The 18,877-nt window shown below is 48.6% G+C and overlaps 1 long non-coding RNA gene across 1 annotated transcript in view; it reads left to right on the forward strand.

The window, feature by feature from the left end:
• The window catches only part of LOC140736614 (uncharacterized), a 65,427-nt gene extending 47,041 nt beyond the window's left edge, over window positions 1–18,386 (forward strand). The window contains exons 2-3 of the long non-coding RNA XR_012100989.1: window positions 12,909–13,008; window positions 18,321–18,386. This is a non-coding gene — a long non-coding RNA (uncharacterized lncRNA). The remainder of the gene's footprint in view (window positions 1–12,908; window positions 13,009–18,320) is intronic.
• The last annotated feature ends 491 nt before the right edge of the window (window positions 18,387–18,877 follow it).

Consider the following 18,877-nt stretch of genomic DNA (forward strand, 5'->3'; position numbering starts at 1 on the left):
AATCAGCCAATTTGTGGATTGATTCTGTGGCTTATGTTATCCTGTGTTCCTAGTTTCTCCTTGCTGCTACCTTGTGAAACCTTGATCGGGACGGACTTGCTCTGCAGTCTACAGTCAATGAACAACACAGGGCTAAATTGAACTGAACACACCCAGACTGTTTCAATTACTTTGTGGACTGATGTCTTATTTCTGTGTTTTTCGCTTGTTTTTTTCCCCATTTGCGCGTCTCGTTCTTTTTTTGCGCGTTGGTTGTTTGAAGTTTTCTTTGAGTGGGTTCCATGGTGTTTCTTTGTTTTGTGGCTGTGTGTGGGAAGACGATTTTCAATGTTGCATACTGCATACGTACTTTGCAATTAAACATACATTGAACAATGCTTGAGGTATTTTTGCTGGTTAAAAGAAAGGGCGGGAGCTAGTGACAAATATTGTTGGATTCTCGGAATCCAGTAGGAACTCTTTCAGCTCCATGCTTCCGAGCGTTCCCAGGGTCTATCATGAACACCCCTAGCACAGCCTCTGTCTAAGTTCAAAGTACGGTGAGGGTGTTTAACGATGGATGTCATCTTCTTGAGGCACTGCCTTTTGAAGACGTCCTTGATAGCAGGAAGGGTTCAAAGTTCAAAGTAAATTTTATTATTAAATGTTTATGTGTCTCCGTATACAATCCGGCGATTCATTTTCTTATGGCCATCTCAATAAACCTATAGAATAATAACCATAACAGAATCAATGAAAGACCACCCAACCAGGACGTTCAACCAGAGTACAGACGAGAACAAACTGTGCAAGCACAAAAAAGAATAATAATAATAAATAAGTAAGCATTAAGTATTGAGAACTTGAGATGAAGAGTCCTTGTAAGTAAGTCCAGTGGTTATGGGAACATTTCAGTGATGAGGCGAGTGAAGTTGAGTGAAGTTACCCCTCTGTCATCTCTGTGCAGTCACGATGCGAGACGACCAGGACTCCCTGAAGGCTGACTGACAAGCTGCCCAAAGTCCTATGAAAATTGGAACACAGCAATCCTGAACCGAAGCTGTGGCTTTGAAGAGAAAGAAACCCTTCCCAAATGCAACAGGGAATGTCTCAAAAAACCAATACAACACATTGTACAGCTTGATGGAATCTTTAGCTGTTTCCAAAGATTAGATAAGATTACGTTTACTTGTCAATGAAGAAGACTGTCCGAGAGTGTGCTGGGGGCAGCCCACAAGTGTCAACACACTTCTGGCATAGCATGACCCTAACTCGTACGTCTCTGGACTGTGGGAGGAAACTGGAGCACCCAGAGGAAACCCACGCAGTCACCGTGAGAATGTGGGAAACATCCATGATATTACTGTTGGTTCGGTGGACAGTTTGACATCTGACTGCTACACTTCTCTGCCACCCCTTTAGGGGGTATAAACATATTCTTCATTACAAGTGAGGTGCAGTCACATCTGACGCCTCTCTGGACCGGAGTTTGGAAGTGAACTTCGCCCTTCCAGAGGGCCACAACCTTGTCGTGGTTTGGAGGCGTGTGTGCCTCAGTGACCCAAGAGCTATGTTGGCTGGAGTCAGGGATTTCTGCTTTGGCTCCTGATAGGGTCACCCATGCCAAACAGGTCAAAGGGCAGAGGCCAGACTAAGAGTGGCCCACCGGTCTCCAGGTTCAGGGGATTAACAACCCTGACCGATCAAACAAGGCTGTTAAAGAAACAGCAATAAAGAATATTTCTTCATCTGAGTGGCCAAGGACCGAGATGGAGGACTTCATTTTTTCCTTAAACACCAGTGGCATAACGGGCTTTAAGTAAGTACTGTGGAAAAGTCTTAGGAGCCCATGATTTTTTATATGGTTTCAGATGGTATGTCCTCCAGAGAACAAAGACCTCTAAATATCTCTTTGATGTTCAGAAATCCATTCCATTATTTTTAAAAGTATTTTCACCTTACAGAATTTTTTTTAATGTACCTACAATTTTTCCACAGTACTGTAAGTTCTGTGCAAAGTGTACACACAACGGACACAAGCATCCCCAGATCTACAGCCACTATCCTAGGTTGCAGGGTCTCAACCACGACATTCACAACCCACTTCATTCTGACCAGGAATGATTTTATTGACCATAAGACTTTGGAGCAGAATTAGGTCATTCAGCCCATTGTGTCAGCTCCACCATTTCATCGTGGCTCATTTATTATCCCTCTCAACCCCATTCTCCTGCCTTCTCCCCATAACCTTTAATACCCTTCCTAATCAAGAAACTATTAACCATCGCTTTAAATATACTCAGAGATGTGGCTTCCACAGTCATGTGTGGCAATGAATTCCAACAGATTCACCACCCTCTGGCTACAGAAATTCCTCCTCCTCTCCATTTTAAATGGACGTACTTCTATTTTGAGGCTGTGTCCTCTGGTTGTAGACTCCCCCACAAAAGGAAAGAAATCCTCTCCACATCTGCTCTATCTAGGCCTTTCAACATTTGATAGGCTTCAATGGGAACCCCTCTCATTCTTCTGACTTGCAGTGAGTACAGATCCAGAGCTATCAAAAGCTCCTCATATGACAAGCCACTCAATCCTGAAATGGTTTTTGTGAACCTTCTTTGAACCCTCTCCAATATCAGCACACCCTTTCTTAGATAAAAGGTCCAAAATTGCTCACAATATTCCAGGTGAGGCCTCACCAGTGCCTTATAAAGCCTCAACATTACATCCTTGTTTTATATTCTAGTTAATTTATCTTATTGCCTGTCTGTGAAAAGTACCAGAGTTGATTGTGATTTGATGCCAAGCATAAAACACAGGACAATACCACAACAGGCAACATAAAGCAACCAACAATTTACAAGACAATAGTGCAAACAGCCCTGAACGATCAGCAATTAGCGGAATGGTCACATGTGCTAACGTCAATAGTCAAACTTAAATAAATGTGAACGTATAAACAGGATCAATAATTAACCACAGAACAAGGAGAGCAGGAAAGACCGTTTAATCGTTGTTGTGTAGGGACAGTTAATGTATTACACCTACAAATTCTACAGATGTACCGTGGAGAGCATTCTAACTGGCTGCATCACCGTCTCATATGGGGTGAGGGGAGCTAATGCACAGGATCGAAATAAGCTGCAGAGAGTCGTAAACTCAGTCAGCTCCATCATGGGCACTAGCCTCTGTAGTATCCAGGATATCTTCAAGGAGCGATGCCTCAAAAAGGTGGCATCCATCATCAAGGACCCCCAGCACCCAGGACATGCCCTCTTCTCACCAGGGAGGAGATACAGGAGCCTGAAGACACACACTGCCTCTTCCCCTCTGTTGTCTGATTTCTGAATGGGCATTGGACTCATGAACACGGCCTCACTACTGCTTTATTTCTATTTTTGCACCATTTATTTAACTATATATACACACACACCCCCACACTTACTGTAATTCACAGCTCTTTTTTCTATTATTATGTATTGCATTGTACTCCTGTCACAACGACAACAAATGTCACGACGCATATCGGTGATATTAAAGCCGATTTTGATTCTGAGTGAGTTTTGTTGAGAAGCAGGACAGCTGCAGGAAAGAAGCTACGCAGATGACCTCTAGTCCTGATAGTGGTGCTGCTCGACCTATTGATTTCCTCCGGGAGTTTGTTCCTTGTCTCGCTGTCTGTCCTTTGACATTCCACGTCATTCACGGCTGGCTCTTGGCTAAGCAGAAATGATGGTGTAGTGATTTGAAGGTTGCGGAATGAGCAAGGTGGAGGGTGGGGGCAGGGACATCGCGCCTCGGAAAGGCTGTTAGGGGAGAGCTTGACTGCACTGGGACTTCAGCTTTCCCTTGCAAGCATTCCCTCTTGTCATGAGCCCCGTGGACCTGTATGGCGGGCTGCAGAGCGCTGGGTTCTAGAGACCCCGTATTTGTTAATCGCTGTCTTCACTAGACTCGTTAAGCCCTTGTACTTTCTGTTTCATCTTGTTAAGTTAATTGTAACTGGCACGGGGTTTCCGTGTACCATCATAATTTAAAGCGGGCTCCCGATCAGCACTTTATCATGGGGTCCTCGTGTGTGGAGAATGATTCGTCTTGCAGAGTCAGCTGGTCAGCCACCGATGTTCTGTTAGAATTCCTATGAGTAAATTCTTGTTTCCGTCTCTACGTGAGAGCCTGCCAATGCTCCGCACCTGCTTCAGTCGTTGCCAGCACTCACTGGGGTACCTCTGACAGGATAAATACCTACATCGACACAACCTGTTCTTGCCTTCTCTCTCTATTTAGATGTAGAAAGCTTGATTCTTTAGTTGTATTGAATGGTTTATACATAATTAACAACAGTTCCTTGCGGATTTAAGTAAGATACACATGCGTTAAGTGTTGCATGTTGGTTCTCCACCACAGAAATCATGTTCTGAATAGCTTTGGGTATTAATTCTTTTAATGATACACAGTTGTCCCTCAGCCTGTCACCATCCAGAACACTACCAGGTGGCTCAGTGACACAGTTGCACAGGGAGGAGTCACGGCCTCACAACCCCAGTGAACCGGGTTTGATCCCGAACTCCCTATGACACTCCTGGCTGACAGACTTTTCCCCCACCGTGTCCTTAAAACATTGTTGTCAAGTTATTGGTTTCAAGATTGTTCTTGTTGTAGGCACCCACACCCAAACTCACGCACGTACACACACAAATAAACACAAACATACACAGATGTACACTCATCCCAGACACGCACACACACACACAGGCACTCATACACACACTTGTACAGACACCCAGTCACACAGACACACACTCATACAGACACACACACTCACACAGACACACACACTCATACAGACACACACACTCACTGAAACACACATGGTATGAATGGGTCGGGGGTGTAAGTGAGCTGATCTCAGCAGCAGACTACAGTAAAGGTCAGGAGGTTATTTGACTGCTGAAAGATGGCGCACACGTGTATGTAAAGGTGGAACCGCGCGTGAAGATCTGATGTAACTGTGAAGAGAATAAAAGAGGCTGGTATCAGGTGTATCGATATTTCAGTGGAACAAAGGAAATTACAGTGGTATGAGAGAGGAACTGGCCCAAGTTGATTGGAAAAGTAACCTAGATGGAGGGACGGTAGAGCAGAATTGGATGAAATGTCTGCAAGAAATAAGGAAAGTGCAGGAAAAATATATTCCAAGAAAAGAGAAAATCATGAATGGAAAAATGACACAAATGTGGCTAACAAGAGAGGTTAGGGCTAAAATAAGACCAAAAGAGACGGCGTGCAAAGAAGAAAAAAATTAGTGGGAAAACTGAGGACTAGACGACTTTTAAAAACTTACAGAAGGAAACTAAGAATGTCATTAGGAAAGAAAAGAATTATGAAGGGGAATTGGCAATTAACATAAAAAAGATACTAAGAGTTTTTTAAAAATATATGAAGAGTAAAAGAGTGACACAGGTAGATATGGCCCCGATTGAAAATGATGCTGGAGAAATTATAATGGATAATGGATAACACAGATGCCTTGTGCAGGAAGGCACAGAGTCGACTGTACTTCCTAAGAAGGTTGGCGTCATTCAATGTCTGTAGTGAGATGCTGAAGATGTTCTATAGGTCAGTTGTGGAGAGCGCCCTCTTCTTTGTGGTGGCGTGTTGGGGAGGAAGCATTAAGAAGAGGGACGCCTCACGTCTTAATAAGCTGGTAAGGAAGGCGGGCTCTGTCGTGGGCAAAGTACTGGAGAGTTTAACATTGGTAGCTGAGCGAAGGGCGCTGAGTAGGCTACGGTCAATTATGGATAACTCTGAACATCCTCTACATAGCACCATCCAGAGACAGAGAAGCAGTTTCAGCGACAGGTTACTATCGATGCAATGCTCCAGAGGTCAATACTCCCCAATGCCATTAGGCTTTACAATTCTACCGCCAGGACTTAAGAACTTTTTAAAAGCTATTATTAATGCTTTTTGAGATAGTGATTTAGATGCATATCATATTTTTTTTACTGAGTTAAGTATTGTATGTAATGAGTTTTGCTACAACAAGTGTATGGGACATTGGAAAAAAGTTGAATTTCCCCATGGGGATGAATAAAGTATCTATCTATCTATCTATCTATCTATCTATCTAACAAAGAGATGATAGAGAAATTAAATGAGTATTTTGCATCAGTCCTCACAGTGGAAGACATTAGCAACATACCTGATAGCCAGAAGTCTCAGGGAATAAAATTAGGTACAGTCAAGATTACTAGAGAGAAAGTGCTTGGGAAGATAAATGGACTTAGGATAGATAAGTCTCCCAGACCGGATGAGGTGCACCCACGGGATTTGAAGGAGATGGCTTTGGAGATTGTGGAGGCATTGGAAATGATCTTCCAGGAATCAATAGATTCTGGCATGGTTTAAGAAAGGAAAGAGGCAGCAAAAAGAAAATTACAGACCTATTAGTCTGACATTGGTAGTTGGAAAGTTATTGGAGTCAACCCTCAAGGATGAGGTTATGAAATACCTTGAAGTACATGAAAAGATAGGCCCAAGCCAGCATGGTTTCATGAAGGGAAGATCCTGCCTCACCAACCTATTGGAATTTTTTGAGGTAATCTCAGATAAAATTGACAAGGGAGAGGCTGTGGATGTTGTGTATTTGGATTTTCAAAAGACCTTCAATAAGGTGCTGCATAAGAGGCTGCTTAATAAGATGAGAGCCCATGGAATTACAGGAAGGATGTTGGAATAGGTGGAGCATTGGCTGATAGGCAGAAAGCAAAGGGTGGAAATAAAGGGATCCTATTCTAGTTGGTTTCTGGTTACTAGTGGTGTTCCGCAGGGGTCGGTGTTGGGGCCGCTTCTTTTTACACTGTATATCGATGATTTAGATTATGGATTAAACAGTTTTGTGGCTAAGTTTGCGGATGACACCAAGATAGGTGGAGGAGCAGGAAGTGTTGAAGAAACAGAAAGGTTGCAGAGAGACTTGGTCAGTTTAGGAGAGTGGGCAAAGAAATGGCAGATGAGATGCAATGTTGAGAAATGTACGGTTGTACATTTTGGAAGAAGAAACAATCGGGCAGATTGTTATTTAGATGGGGAGAAAATTCAAAAATCAGAAGTGCAAAGGGACTTGGGGGGTCCTCGTGCAGGATACCATAAAGGTTAACCACCAGGTTGGATCAGCAGTAAGGAAAGCGAATGCTATGTTGGCATTCATTTCAAGAGGAATAGTGTATCAGAGTAAGGATGTGTTGATGAGGCTCTATGGGGCACTGGTGAGACCCCATTTGGAATACTGTGTGCAGTTTTGGGCCCCCTATCTTAGAAAGGATGTGCTGATGTTGGAGAGAGTTCAGAGAAGATTTACAAGGATGATTCCTGGAATGCAGGAGCTAACATATGAGGAGCATTTGTCGGCTCTTGGACTGTATTCATTACAGTATAGAAGAATGAGAGGGGATTTCATAGAAACATTTCGAATGTTGAAAGGGTTGGACAGAGTAGATGTGGAAAGGCTGTTTCCCTTGGTGGGTGAGTGCAGGACAAGAAGCCACAGTCTTAGAATTAGAGGGTACCCATTTAAAACAGAGATGAGAAGAAATTTTGTTAGCCAGAGGGTCATGGATTTATGGAATTCGTTGCCACATACAGCTGTGGAGGCCCAATCATTGAGGGTGTTTAAGGAGGAGATTGATAGATATCTCATTAATCAGGGTATCAAGGGATATGGGGAAAAAGCCGGAAATTGGAACTAGATGGGAGAATAGTTTAGCTCATGGTGGAGTTGCAGAGCAGAATCGATGGGCCAAATGGCCTACTTCTGCTCCTTTGTCTTGTGATCTTGTGAAGCCTCAGAATTACACCCTTGTTTTTATATTCTAGTCTTGGTTAAATGAATGTTAACATTGCATTCCCCTTCCCTACCACCGACTACTGATTTGCTTTCTGGCCACTATACCGCCGGCACTTAGGACAACAATGAAGATCCCCATCTCTGTCCGTCCTTGGCCACCCAGATGTACCAGGATTCTTCATTGCTGTTCCGGTAGCAATTTATTTTTGACTGGTCTGGGATGTTAGCCCTGAGCTGAAACGCCTAACCGGGAGGACTGATGGACCGCTCTTAGTCTGGCCTCTGCCCTTTGACCGGTTTGGCATGCATGACCCTACCTAGAGTCAAAGGACACAGCCCTGACTCCAGCCAGTGTAGCTCTCCAGGTCACTGAGGCACGCAAGCCTCTGAACCTTACGACAAGTTGGTGGTCCTCCCAGAGAAACCAGCAATTTAATGTTTAGGGGAAACTGCGTGAGGACACCCTCAGACCCTCCAGAATGTCTGGAGCCAGCTGAGCCTGGGAGCTGGGACAGAGAGCGCCAGCGGTGACTGACTGTCACACGTGCTCTTGCCAGCAGCTCCCCTGGATCCCCCAGCTGGTTAATTAAAATACAAATTAGCCTCATTAATGTGAGTAACATGTAATAAGCACTGGTGATAGATAACATGACACAAACAGAAATGTAAATAGATGATAGACTGAGATGAAGTGACAAGAAATTAGCCAGGTAAAGCTTTCATCTTCAATTGTAAAGCCGGTGTTTCTTTGGCTCGATCAGGTAAACACGCAAACCCTGCCCGGGGGGAGCTGAGGAGTGTCTGCCGTAGGGAACCCTACACTGTATAAGGTAACTCCAATTCAGCTTTCACCTCACCTTCAGAGGCTCAAACACAACACGTTGAAGCAGTTTTGTGTGAAATGGAATGTTAATGTGTTGGAAGGAGAGGTAGTACTGAGGGAGGGTCGAACTGTGGGAGAGGTGGGACAGTTGTACAGTTGCGTGGATCATTCCTGTGCCTTCTCTGCAGGAGGTACGCGAATCAGACACAGATATCGTCCTGTGGGTTTACGCCGATGACATCCTCCTCATCGTCACCGACCCGGATGACTTCCAGAGGATGTGAGACTGCCAGCAGGTTTTCTCGGCTGCGTCCTCTACAAGGGTCAACTGGGAGAAGAGTGCGGGAAGAGGCAGGTGGATCCCTACCGGAGGGGTTGAGGCCATTTGCGTGGAGCACCACACACCTCCTCTACTTGGGGGTCTACCTGAGCTCGACGGAGGATACCTGGCTGGTGAACTGGCGGGGTTTGGAGATGAAGATCTCTGCCCGGCTGGGGCGCTGGTCTGGCCTCCTTCACGAGGTCTCGTATCGGGGAGGGCATTAGTGATAAATCAGCTGGTCACCCCCGTGGTGTGGTACTGGCTGACTGCATTAGTCCCACCATGGTGGTTGTATCCAGGACTCAGAGGAGGCTGGTGGAAGACTTCTGGGGCAACAGGAGGGACTGGGTCTCTGCAGCAGTCCTGAGTGTTCCGATCGCAGGGGGTGGTCAGTCCTGGTGAGCGTCGCACCCAGCTGGGGGCTCTCTGCCTCAGGACCCTGAAGAGATGCCGGTACTGTGAACACCCTCCAATATGGCCCGCAATTTCTCCACCAGGGGCGTTGCCTGCAGGAGGGCACACAAATCCCAGCAGCTGGCATCTGCCGTGTCACGCTGAGGGAACTGCCCTGCTTCTACTGGGAACTGTGGAGAGTCTGGGCTCTGACTCATCTGCCGTGTCACTCTGAGGGAACTGCCCCGCTTCTACTGGGAACTGTGGAGGGTCTGGGGTCTGACTCATCTGCCGTGTCACTCTGAGGGAACTGCCCCGCTTCTACTGGGAACTGTGGAGGGTTTGGGGTCTGACTCATCTGCCGTGTCACTCTGAGGGAACTGCCCCGCTTCGACCGGGAACTGTGGAGGGTCTGGGGTCTGACTCATCTGCCGTGTCACTCTGAGGGAACTGCCCCGCTTCTACTGGGAACTGTGGAGGGTTTGGGGTCTGACTCATCTGCCGTGTCACTCTGAGGGAACTGCCCCGCTTCGACCGGGAACTGTGGAGGGTCTGGGGTCTGACTCATCTGCCGTGTCACTCTGAGGGAACTGCCCCGCTTCTACTGGGAACTGTGGAGGGTTTGGGGTCTGACTCATCTGCCGTGTCACTCTGAGGGAACTGCCCCGCTTCGACCGGGAACTGTGGAGGGTCTGGGGTCTGACTCATCTGCCGTGTCACTCTGAGGGAACTGCCCCGCTTCTACTGGGAACTGTGGAGGGTCTGGAGTCTGACTCATCCGCCGTGTCACTCTGAGGGAACTGTGGAGGGTTTGGGGTCTGGCTCATCTGGGCAGGGTGCTCCAGTGCCACTGGACGGTGCTCTGGCTGCTGGGGGAGTGGTCCCGATCCTATCACGGTAGGTGTCGGGGTGCTCGGGGATGTGCAGGGGTTCTGTCTGCCTCACCACCCAATGTGCTGGTCGGACCCAGGCCTCGGGAGACCACACGGGAGAGGGTCCCGCACAACGTGAGCCGTCTCTCGGGGATGCCACCGTGCCGTTCCGTGACGCTCCAAAACGTTTCTTGTCCGGGCTGCTCCTGCTCACCTTTCACCTCCTCGCCTCCATCTGCCGACCGGACTCACCTTGACGGTCCGTGTCAGCGGAGGAGGTCCCCAGTGGGAATCTCTTTATTCAGGGGCCCCTCCCCTGTACATCAGGGATCTGGGGAGGGAGGTGCTGCATCCGGCGGTACCGTACAACAGGTTTTTGAGCAGGTTCACCGACACCCCGTCCAGCTGTCCATTCTGTGGCCGGGAGGAGTCAGTGTATCACGTGTTTACGGAGGGTGAGAGGTTCCAGCCCCTGTCTGAGTATCTGAAGGGGCTGCTGAGGAGGAGTCAGTGTACCACGTGTTTACGGAGGGTGAGAGGTTCCAGCCCCTGTCTGAGTATCTGAAGGGGCTGCTGAGGAGGAGTCAGTGTACCACGTGTTTACGGAGGGTGAGAGGTTCCAGCCCCTGTCTGAGTATCTGAAGGGGCTGCTGAGGAGGAGTCAGTGTACCACGTGTTTACGGAGGGTGAGAGGTTCCAGCCCCCGTCTGAGTATCTGAAGGGGCTGCTGAGGAGGAGTCAGTGTACCACGTGTTTACGGAGGGTGAGAGGTTCCAGCCCCCGTCTGAGTATCTGAAGGGGCTGCTGCTGAGGAGGAGTCAGTGTACCACGTGTTTACGGAGGGTGAGAGGTTCCAGCCCCTGTCTGAGTATCTGAAGGGGCTGCTGAGGAGGAGTCAGTGTACCACGTGTTTACGGAGGGTGAGAGGTTCCAGCCCCTGTCTGAGTATCTGAAGGGGCTGCTGAGGAGGAGTCAGTGTACCACGTGTTTACGGAGGGTGAGAGGGTCCAGCCCCTGTCTGAGTATCTGAAGGGGCTGCTGAGGAGGAGTCAGTGTACCACGTGTTTACGGAGGGTGAGAGGTTCCAGCCCCTGTCTGAGTATCTGAAGGGGCTGCTGAGGAGGAGTCAGTGTACCACGTGTTTACGGAGGGTGAGAGGTTCCAGCCCCTGTCTGAGTATCTGAAGGGGCTGCTGAGGAGGAGTCAGTGTACCACGTGTTTACGGAGGGTGAGAGGTTCCAGCCCCTGTCTGAGTATCTGAAGGGGCTGCTGAGGAGGAGTCAGTGTACCACGTGTTTACGGAGGGTGAGAGGTTCCAGCCCCCGTCTGAGTATCTGAAGGGGCTGCTGAGGAGGAGTCAGTGTACCACGTGTTTACGGAGGGTGAGAGGTTCCAGCCCCCGTCTGAGTATCTGAAGGGGCTGCTGCTGAGGAGGAGTCAGTGTACCACGTGTTTACGGAGGGTGAGAGGTTCCAGCCCCTGTCTGAGTATCTGAAGGGGCTGCTGAGGAGGAGTCAGTGTACCACGTGTTTACGGAGGGTGAGAGGTTCCAGCCCCTGTCTGAGTATCTGAAGGGGCTGTTGAGGAGGAGTCAGTGTACCGCGTGTTTACGGAGGGTGAGAGGTTGCAGCCCCTGTCTGAGTATCTGAAGGGGCTGCTGAGGAGGAGTCAGTGTACCCCGTGTTTACGGAGGGTGAGAGGTTCCAGCCCCTGTCTGAGTATCTGAAGGGGCTGCTGAGGAGGAGTCAGTGTACCGCGTGTTTACGGAGGGTGAGAGGTTCCAGCCCCTGTCTGAGTATCTGAAGGGGCTGCTGAGGAGGAGTCGGTGTACCACGTGTTTACGGAGGGTGAGAGGTTCCAGCCCCTGTCTGAGTATCTGAAGGGGCTGCTGCTGAGGAGGAGTCAGTGTACCGCGTGTTTACGGAGGGTGAGAGGTTCCAGCCCCTGTCTGAGTATCTGAAGGGGCTGCTGAGGAGGAGTCAGTGTACCACGTGTTTACGGAGGGTGAGAGGTTCCAGCCCCTGTCTGAGTATATGAAGGGGCTGCTGCTGAGATTCTGGTTACACTTCAGCCCTGCGCTCCTCATCCACGGGCACCCAGTTTGGAAAGGGGCGGGTCGCGAGGAGGATCTCCTGGTGGGCTTGCCCCTGGGCCTGGACAAGATGGACATTCACGGGTCTGGGTGGTGGAAAGTGGAGGGTGCTGCCCGGGCCGACTGCCCGCTCCTTTTCCGAGGATACGATCGTGCCCGGCTGTCCTTGGAGAGGGAGCACACAATCACAATGGGTACCATGGGGTATTCCTGGGAGTGCTAGGGCCACTTCTGGGAATGGGGCATTGACTGTTTAATAGACGGTAATAACCATATTTTATCCTGAGTGTACTCACTGTCTTGTAAATACTGAATGTTTGTACCTTGTGATGTACATAAACTTCTATAGTTTTGTAAGAAAAAGGATGGTACTAAGGGATGGTCAGCTCAATTTCAACGTTTAAGAGAAGTTTGGATAGGTACCTGGATGGTAGGGGTAGGGAGGGCTGTGGTCCCGGTGCAGGTGATGGGATTAGGCAGTTTACATGGTCCAGCATGGACTAGGTGGGCCTGTCCCTGTGCTGTACTTTTTCTTATTTTACTGTATTGTAAATGTTATGTATTTTATTGAACTACAGCCACAACACAACAAATTTCACAAGTGTGATCACTGGACTGTCACAGCAAGAGGAGGAGCGAGGGGCTCGGGGGAGCGCTGAGTGCCGGGAAGCAGCTGAGGTGAGTGTTCTTTAAAAGGAGCGTGGAGGGCAACTGAAGGGTTAAACAGGGTGTTGATTAGTTGATTAGAGGGAGTGAGTACCTTGAGATAATTGGCAGGGACAAATAAAAGGAGGGGTAGCTGAAGAGGAACGGCCAGTGTGTGAGCGGCTCAGAGTAGGAGTGGAGCTAGGAGGCTTTGGCTCGAGAGGCTTCGGCGAGCAGAGGCTGAGGATGAGCTTGCTCCCAGTGAGGTAAGGCCAGGTAAGTTCCTTTGATCAATTTAATTAACTTAGGAGTAGGTAATGGAGACAGCAGTTAGGGCAGTCGAGTGCTCCGTTTGCAGTATGTGGGAAGTCAGGGTGAGCATAATTGTCCCTGATGACTACATCTGTAAAAGGTGCATCCAGCTGCAGCTCCTGACAAACCGTGTTAGGGAACTGGAGCTGGAGCTGGATGATCTTCGGATAATTCGGGAGGCAGAGGCAGAAATAGACAGGAGTTTCAGGAAGACAGTCACCCCTAAAAGTCAGGAGACAGGTAGCTGGGTGACTGTTAGGAGAGGGAAGGGGAATAGACAGAAAGAGCAGAGCACACTTGTGGCCATTCCCATCAACAATAAGTATACCGTTTTGGATACTGTTGGTGGGGCCGACCTACCAGGGACAAGTTGCAGTGGTTGCATCTCTGGCACCGAGACTGGACCCTCAGCTCAGAAGGGAAGGAGGGAAAAGAGGAGAGCAGTAGTGATAGGGAATTTGATAGCTAGCGGGACATATAGGAGGTTCTGTGGGAAAGATCGAGAACCTCGGATGGTCTGTTGCCTCCCTGGTGCCAGGGTCCGTGATATCTTGGATCAAGTTCTAGGTATTCTCAGGAGGGAGGGTGAGCAGACAGATGTCGTGGTCCATGTAGGGACCAATGACGTGGGTAGGAAGAAGGAGGAGGTCCTGCAAAGAGAGCTTAGGGAGTTAGGTGCAAAGTTGAAGGACAGGACCTCCAGGGTTGCAATCTCAGGATTGCTCTCCATGCCCCGTGCTAGTGAGGCTAGAAATAGGAAGATAATGCAGCTAAATACGTGGCTAGGGAGATGGTGCAGGAGGGAGGGCTTCATGTTTTTGGATAATTGGGCTTTGTTCCATGCAAGGTGGAGGGGGACTAACATCCTTGCGGGCAGGTTTGCTAGTGCTGCTCCGGGTGGTTTAAACTAGATTTGCAGGCGGAGGGGAACCAGAGTGTTAGAGCAGATAGTGAGGTGGAGGAGGATAAAGGTCATGCAAGGACTGCATGTGTAGACATCAATCAAAGGTTTGCACGTGATGGAAATATCTCAGGTGCATGTACTTCAATGCAAGGAGTATTGTAGGTAAGGCAGATGAGCACGTGGGGTTACGACATTACTCTATTAGTGAGACGGTTGCGGGAGGGGCAGGACTGGCAGCTTAACGTTCTGGGGTTCCATTGTTTCAGACGTGATAGAGGGGGAGGAGTGGCATTACTATTCAGGGGAAATATCACAGCTGTGTGTAGACAGGACAGCCCAGAGGGCTCGTCTACAGAGACCATATGGGTGGAGCTGAGGAACGGGAAAGGTGTGACCACATTAATAGGGTTGTATTATGGACTGCCCAATAGTCAGAGAGAATTGGAGGAGCAAATCTGTAGGGAGATAGCAGACCGATGTAAGAAACAGAAAGTTGTAATAGTTGGGGATTTTAACTTTTCACATATTGGTTGGGACTCCCACACTGTGAAAGGGCCAGCTGGCTTGGAGTTTGTTAAATGTGTTCGGGAAAGTTTTCTAAATCAATATATAGAGGTGCCTATGACAGAAGATGCAATACTTGATCTCCTATTAGGGAACCAGGCAGGTCAGGTGACAGAAGTATGTGTAGGTGAACATTTTGGGTCCAGTGACCATAATATCATTAGTTTCAATTATGGATAAGGATAGGTCTGGTCCTCGCGGATCTAAATTGGAGAAGGGCCAATTTTTGTTATGGTCCGGTCTGGAGCCCGCATTCCGGGTCTTGTAGCCGTCCCTCCTTTCGCCCTTGAGCCCGATTAGTCACACCTGTGGATCATCGTGGCTTGTTGGGGCTCAAGGAGGCGCACCTGATGCCCATCGGCTGGCGGTGTATATAGGGGGCTCTGGGACCGAGTGAAGTTCGGGGGTTGCCCTGCTTATCCTGTTCCTCTGGATGCCCTACGTGGAGTTCCCCTCATTAAAGACGAGTTCTTCAAGTAAGTCTGGCAGTCACCCTGGACCTAGATCCCTTCCTATCCCTTGCCTCCGCTGGGCAAGCCTGGCTGGACTGCTGTTGCCCGACGGGGGACTCTGCCCCTTTCCATCCCCCGCTGCCGATGGGTTGTGCCCCGCAACCTACCCAGGTGCCCCGCGACCTGCTCAGGTGCCCTGTGACCTGCTCAGGCCCCTGTGTTCCTGCCTGGGAGGTCCGGGCCCTGCCTAGGAGTTATGCGGCCTGCCCAGTGAACTCCGGGATCCTGCCTTGCCTGAACTCCGGGATCCTGCCTTGCCTGAACTCCGGGATCCTGCCTTGCCTGAACTCTGGGATCCTCCTTGCCTGCCTGAACTCTGGGATCCTCCTTGCCTGCCTGAACTCCGGGATCCTGCCTTGCCTGAACTCCGGGATCCTGCCTTGCCTGAACTCTGGGATCCTCCTTGCCTGCCTGAACTCCGGGATCCTGCCTTGCCTGAACTCCGGGATCCTGCCTTGCCTGAACTCCGGGATCCTGCCTTGCCTGAACTCTGGGATCCTCCTTGCCTGCCTGAACTCTGGGATCCTCCTGCTTGCCTGAACTCTGGGATCCTCCTGCTTGCCTGAACTCTGGGATCCTCCTGCTTGCCTGAACTCCGGGATCCTGCCTTGCCTGAACTCCGGGATCCTGCCTTGCCTGAACTCCGGGATCCTGCCTTGCCTGAACTCCGGAATCCTGCCTTGCCTGAACTCCGGGATCCTCCTGCCTTGCCTGAACTCTGGGATCCTCCTGCCTGCCTGAACTCTAAGACTCTCTCAGAACCCCAGCATCACTTTGAACATCATGTCCCTCACGCACATCACGGTCTCCACGTTTTGTCTCTCGTTCAGTTGTTCCCCTCCTGCCCCTAGTACTTCAGTGCCTGTGTCCTGCACTTGGGTCCGTTCCATGTCTCCATATGACGATTTTGTGGAAATGAGAAAGGATCTAGGAAGAGTGGATTGGGATAAGTTGTTTTCTGGCAAGGATGTGTTCAGTAAGTGGAAGGCCTTCAAAGGTGAAATTTTGAGAGTGCAGAGTTTGCATGTTCCTGCCAGGATTAAAGGCAAAGTTAACAGGCTTTCAAGACATATTGGCGAGCTGGTTAAGAAAAAGAGAGAGGTATAGGCAACAAGGAACAAATGAGGTACTTGAAGAGTATGGAAAATGTAAGAAACTACTAAAGAAGGAAATCAGGAAGGCAAAAAGAAGACATGAGGTTGTTTTGGCAGATAATGTGAAGGTAAACCTGAAGGGTTTCTACAAGTATATTAAGAGTAAAAGGATAGTAAGGGACAAAACTGATAGAAGATCAGAGTGGTCGTCTATGTGTGGAGCCTCGCGAGATGGGGGAGATCTTAAACAGTTTTCTTGCTTCAGTATTTACTCAGGAAATTGGCATATTGTATATGGCAGGAAGGGAAACAAGCAGTAGTGTCATGGAACATATAGAGATTAAAGAGGAGGAGGTGCTTGCTGCCTTACAGCAAATAAAGGTAAATAAATCCCCCGGGTATGACATATTTCCTTGGACCTTGAGAGAGACTAGTGTAGAAGTTGCAGGGGCCTTAGTCACGGGTGCAGTGCTGGAGGATTGGAGGGTAGCTCATGTTGTTCCGTTGTTTAAAAAAGGCTCCAAAAGTAAACCAGGTAATTACAGGCCGGTGAGCCTGACATCAGTAGTAGTTAACTTATTGGAAGGTGTTCTAAGAGATCGGATATACAAGTATTTGGACAGCCAAGGGATGATTAAGGATAGTCAGCATGGCTTTGTATGTGGTAGATCGTGTTTAACGATCTTGTAGAGTTTTTCGAGAAGGTTACCAAGAAAGTAGATGAAGGAAAGGCTGTGGATGTTGTCTACATGGACTTTAGTACGGTCTTTGACAAGGTCCCACATGGGAAGTTGGCTCAGAAGGTTCAGACACTAGGTATCCATAGAGAAGTTGTAAACTGGATTCGAAATTGGCTGTGTGGGAGAAGACAGAGAGTGGTAGTGGATGATTGCTTCTCAGACTGGAGGTCTGTGACTAGTGGTGTGCCTCAGGGATCTGTGCTGGGACCATTGTTGTTTGTTGTCTATGTCAATGATCTAGATGATAATGTGGTAAATTGGATCAGCAAGTTTGCTGTTGACACTAAGATTGGAGGTGTTGCGGACAGCAAGGAAGGCTTTCAAAGCTTGTAGAGGGATCTGGACCAACTAGAAAAATGGGCCAGAAAATGGCAGATGGAATTTAATGCAGACAAGTGTGAGAATTTGCACTTTGGAAGGACAAATCAAGGTAGGACACACACAGTAAATGGTAGGGCACTGAGAAGTGCAGAGGAACAAAGGGATCTGGGAGTTTGAATACAAAATTCCCTGAAAGTGGCGTCACAGGTAGACAGGATTGTAAAGAAGACTTTTGACATCCTGGCATTCATAAATCAAAGTACTGAGTATAGGAGTTGGGATGTTATGTTGAGGTTGTGTTAGACATTGGTGAGGCCAAATTTGGAGTATTGTGTACAGTTCTGGTCACCTAACTATAGGAAGGATATCAGTAAGATTGAAAGAGTGCAGAGAAGATTTACTAGGATTTTGCTGGGTCTTCAGGAGTTGAGTTACAGGGAAAGATTGAACAGGTTAGGACTTTATTCCTTGGAGCATAGAAGAATGAGGGAGGTTTACAAGATTATGAGGGGTATAGACAGAGTAAATGGGAGTAGGCTCTTTCCACCTAGATTAGGAGAGATAAATACAAGAGGACATGGCTTTAGGGTGAAAGAGGAAAGGTTTAGGGGGAACATTAAGGGGAACTTCTTCACTCAGACAGTGGTGAGAGTATGGAATGAACTGCCATCTGACGTGGTAGATGTGGGATCACTCTTAAGTTTTAAGAATAAATTGGATAGATACATGGATGGGAGAGGTCTGGTGGGTTATGGACTGGGTGCAGGTCAATGGGACCTGCGGAATAAAGTTTTGGGACAGACTAGAAGGGCCGAGTGGCCTGTATTCTGTGCTGCTGTGTTGTATGGTTCTATATGGCTGTGATAATAAACCTGATTCTGGTTTTCCTTCCGTGCAGTCAGAGCTAGACCCCGTGCCTGCCTCGGGCACCATCAAGCAGGGGTTACTGGAGAGCCCCCGGGGTTACTGGAGAGCCCCCAGGGTAGTGAATTAGCTGCTTGAGGATCCCTCACCGTGCAGAAGACTACATGGCTGTTTGCTTGCATGGAAGTCTCCTCGGCTGCCCCGCGTGTTCTGGACCAGTACAGCTGCGTCCAGACTAACCCCTGTGCAGATATATCCCAGGTTCTCTGATCAAGAAACATGGCCAAGACCGGGCACCCAGCCATCTCACACACCAGCTAGCATCCCAACCCAAGCCAAAGTCAACAGAAAATATTTACCAAAATTAAATTGTAGAAGTGTTCCCAAAGGCTGGATGAGTTTATTGTATGATGAAGATTAAACTGGATTTGAGCTCTCCAGCATTCATCTTCCTTCCACTCATTAGCTGCTTGGCAATTTTTTTTGTAAACTCGCCACTGTGTTTTGAACTGAATCCATTAGCTCTCTGTGTGTGCGTGAGAATGGGCTACATTAATATTAAGGAAGTCTGGCGGAAGGAAATGAGATTTC

This window comes from Hemitrygon akajei, chromosome 12 (genome assembly GCF_048418815.1).
Source record: "Hemitrygon akajei chromosome 12, sHemAka1.3, whole genome shotgun sequence".
Taxonomy (NCBI): Eukaryota; Metazoa; Chordata; class Chondrichthyes; order Myliobatiformes; family Dasyatidae; genus Hemitrygon; species Hemitrygon akajei.